Below are 4,372 nucleotides of genomic sequence, written 5' to 3'. Positions count from 1 at the left end.
ACCATATAAATAATCAAGAGTTTCAATAAAAGAGAGCATCAAAAGATTACATTGTTTCCCCCAACAACAATAAGGTTTAGTTCACCATAGACATGGTGAAACTAGATGAAAAATGGGAGAAGAATGGAAGAGCAAACACTAGAAAAGATGAAAAGGAGCCTAAGCATCCAAGAGATCCTCTCCAGAGAGCAAAATTAGGTTTGGTCGTTCTCCCCTGTCAAAAGAATGATCTTAACTCGCAATAGGGGTATATATAGGTGAGGAGCGCATCAGAAAACGGGCCCAAGTCCAACAAGCCACCGCGGGGCGGTTTAAGTCTGCAGCCCGGCGGTTTGCCACAAATCGCACTACCACCCGGCAGCAATCGCCACCGCCGAGCGGTTTCCCGCAAGTCCGCCCAGCGTCAATCGCTATGCCTTCTCCTCGTCCGGGACCGCCCGGCAGTTTAAGTGTGCCGCCTGGCGGTGCGTCGACTCTTCAAATCTTTATTTTTCTGCTCTTTTCTTGAGTCAACGACCTGTATCTTCAACTCCATTCTTTACTTTTCTCAAATTAGCTACAAAACAATGCAAAAGAAGCATAAAATCGCTAAAAACAACTTTTGACTCTCTCCAGACTCATTTATTAAGTTTTGCTTGATTCTAAGCTCATTCTAAGCAGTAAAGGGTGTAATTTGGTCCAAATTGACATATGAAAATAACTGTTTTTCGGCCTTCTTCAGCAACGCCCCTGGTACATTCCAGCGATGCATGCTTAACATTTTTATCGACTTTCTTGAGAGTTGCATAAAGGTGTTTATGGATGACTTTACTGTTTATGGATCATCTTTTGATGCATGTTTAGACAGTCTGGAAAAAGTTTTGAAAAGATGCATAGAAACAAACCTTGTTCTCAATTTTGAGAAATGTCACTTCATGGTTGAACAGGGTTTGGTTCTAGGGCATATTATTTCTGAAAAGGGAATAGAGGTAGATCCTGCTAAGATATCTGTGATTTCGCGGTTTACTTACCTCTCTTGCGTGCGAGAGGTTAGATCTTTTCTAGGACATGCAGGTTTCTACAGGCGCTTCATCAGGGATTTCAGCAAGAAGGCGCTTCCATTGTCCAGACTGTTGTAGAAGGACATCGACTTTGAGTTTGATGACAGGTGCAAACAGTCGTTTGACTGCTTGAAGGAAGCTTTGACCACCACTCCGATCATTCAGGCACCAGATTGGACAGCCCCATTCGAGCTCATGTGTGATGCATCAAATTATGCTTTGGGAGCTGTCCTGACACAGAAAATTGATAAGCTGCCTCGAGTGATCTACTATGCTTCCCGCACTTTGGATGCTGCCCAAGCAAACTACACCACGACTGACAAAGAGTTGTTGGCAATTGTTTTTGCCCTAGATAAATTTAGGTCGTATTTGCTTGGTTCTCCTGTTATTATGTATACTGACCATGCAGCTCTAAAGTTTCTATTGAAAAAGGCTGAGTGAAAGCCTAGATCGATCAGGTGGATGCTACTACTCCAGGAGTTTGACTTGTAGATTAAAGACCAGAGTGGAGCACAGAACTTGGTTGCAGATCACCTCAGCAGGATTGAGAGAACTGGGGATCAGGCTCATGTGTTGCCCATCCAGGATGATTTTCCTGATGAGAGTTTGTTGGTGATTTCTTTCTCTCACCCTACTCCTTGGTTTGCGCATATTGTGAATTACTTGGTTGCATCTCATTTTCCTCCCTTAGCATCACGTGCTCAGATTGCTAAAATTAAGAGTGATGCTAAGTATTATGTTTGGGATGACCCATATCTGTGGAAGTTGTGTAGTGACCAGGTTACTAGGAGATGCATTCTAGACCATGAGATTGACTCGGTCCTGCAATTTTGTCATGCCTCCTCACCTGGTGGTCATCTAGGGATTCAAAGAATAGCTCGTAGGGTGCTTGATTGCGGTTTCTATTGGCCTTCCATCTTCAAGGATGCGGAGAGGATTTGTAGCACCTGTGAGCCGTGTCAGAGAGCAGGCGGGCCTATTTCATAGAGACAGGAGATGCCACAACAGCCTATGTTGTTCTGTGAGGTGTTTGACATCTAGGGTATAGATTTCATGGGTCCTTTTCCTATTTCTTTTGGTTTTTCCTATATTCTCCTTGTAGTGGATTATGTTTCAAAATGGGTGGAAGCTAGAGCCACCAGGAGTAACAATGCTCGGGTTGTGGTAGATTTTGACAGATCTCACCTCTTTTGCAAGTTTGGAGTGCCCAGAGCCCTTGTTAGTGATCAAGGAACCCACTTTTGTAACAGATCCATGCAGGCTTGGTCAAGAAATATGGGGTGAGGCACAAATTTTCTACACCATACCACCCCCAAACAAATGGGCAAGCCGAGATTTCAAATAGGGAGATCAAGAGGATTTTGGAGAAGATTGTCCAGCCCAACAGAAAAGATTGGAGCAACAAGTTGGACGATGCTCTGTAGGCCCACAGGACCACGTACACAGCACCCATAGGGATGTCTCCTTATCGGGTTGTCTTTGGAAAGGCGTGTCATCTGCCAGTTGAGATTGAGCATCTAGCATACTAGGCTGTGAAGACGTGCAACTTCTCCATTGACCAAGCTGGAGAGGAAAGAAAGTTGCAGCTGAATGAACTGGACGAGATCCGTTTGGAAGCCTATGAGAACTCGAAGTTCTACAAAGAAAGGACCAAGAGGTTCCATGATAGTTCCATTGTTAGAAAGGACTTCGAGGTTGGCCAACAGGTTTTGTTGTATAACTCTAGGTTCGGCCTCATGGGTGGTAAGTTNAGATCAAAGTGGACTGGACCTTTTGTTGTGACTAATGTNTATCCTTATGGTGCAGTAGAGATCCAGGATCCATCTGCAGCTAAAAGCTTCAAGGTGAACGGGCATAGACTGAAGCCTTTCCTCAGCAATCCTTCTTTGTTGGATGTAGTGGTGGAGGAGACGTCTTCGGTCCACCCCACCTACCCTCCCATCTGACTCAGGGAGTTTCTTTTCCCCTTCCCTCCTCACTTTTATTGCACTTTGTCTATATCTGATGACTATTTTGATTGTTTGATCTGCTGATTGTGACACACTGAGGACATTGTGTCGTTTAAGTGTGGTCTATTAGGGGAGGTTGTTTCTTTGTTTATGTTTCGGTTTTTATGCAGTTTGTTGTGTCTTGTGTACAATTTTGAATGTTTTTCGTGAATTCTGGATTGTGATTAGGTTGACAGTTTTCCTTCATTTCATTGATACTCTGATTTGTTGGATTCCTTGCTTTTCTTTGCTTAGAAGATGATCATGATGTTTGAGAGTTGAATTGATTGTGACCGTATTACCTGTGTGAGATTTGAGCCATTTGATGATCTTTCTTGTGTGTGATATGTCTCTTGATTGCTTACACATATGCCTTGGCTTGACTCTTTTTGATGATTCTTGATTGATATGCATGTTTGAAAGTGATAAAGGCAATTTTGTTGTTGAGCCTTTCTAGCCAGATGAGCCTACCTTGTTGTGATTCTTTGTTAGCCCCTTTGAGCCTATACTTCCCCCAATTCTTTGTTTTGCAGCTCATACAATAGCCTATGTGAAAAACCATGATCACCTGAACCTTAGGAATTTTGAAGCTTTGGAATTGTTTTGGGAATAAGTGTGGTCTCTTAGGAGTTGCAGATGAATTGGCTAATGAGTCCTCTTCTTGTGGTTGCACTATAAATATCATGTATCTTGTCTTTTGAATTGTGTGTTGAATAGAAAAAGAAAGAGACAAAATGAAGAAAAAAAAAGAAGAAAAAAAAAGAGAAAATACAGAAAATTTTTTGTGAATAATGGAGTTAAGAAGAGGATGGAATTAGAGGTTGTGGGTGTGTTAGAATCTGTTTACACTTGTTCCCCATTGCTCCTCTATTTCTTATGGTTTGTAGGTTCTTATCCAGATGTATCCTCCCTTGTCCTTGGCCCCATTGCAATGTATTTGATTCAATTGACGTAAAAGACTATGGATGAATGGAGTTGTTGGGGGTTGACAATTTCATCTTATCCGCTCCCTTTTATCTACTCCTCTTGTTTAATGTTCTTGATCATCTAATTGTTATGCAAACTTTCTTGGCCTACCCTTAGCCCGATCCCTCGGTGAAAAGAGCCTATTACTAATTACTGGCTTGCTATCCCTAGCCTCCCCTAGCAATTAGCAATGTATTACTGAACAGAAGCAAAAACAATTGATCGTCCTACCTCCCTATCCCTAGGTGGTATTTCATTAATCAAGGAATTTCTCACCAGTTCATGACAATACTGTACGTTTCCGTATGGATAGAGACAAACAATAGTTATCGAATGAGTTAAACGATAAAAGCTTTAAGCGTAGATGAGAACCCAACA

At 42.3% G+C, this 4,372-nt stretch overlaps 1 pseudogene; it reads left to right on the top strand.

Annotated features, from left to right (window-relative positions):
• The window catches only part of LOC111240917, a 4,854-nt pseudogene extending 1,997 nt beyond the window's left edge, over nucleotides 1–2,857 (top strand).
• The last annotated feature ends 1,515 nt before the right edge of the window (nucleotides 2,858–4,372 follow it).

The sequence above is a fragment of the Vigna radiata genome, unplaced genomic scaffold (genome assembly GCF_000741045.1).
Source record: "Vigna radiata var. radiata cultivar VC1973A unplaced genomic scaffold, Vradiata_ver6 scaffold_178, whole genome shotgun sequence".
Classification (NCBI taxonomy): domain Eukaryota; kingdom Viridiplantae; phylum Streptophyta; class Magnoliopsida; order Fabales; family Fabaceae; genus Vigna; species Vigna radiata.
This window is presented reverse-complemented; position numbering and strand designations above follow the sequence as displayed.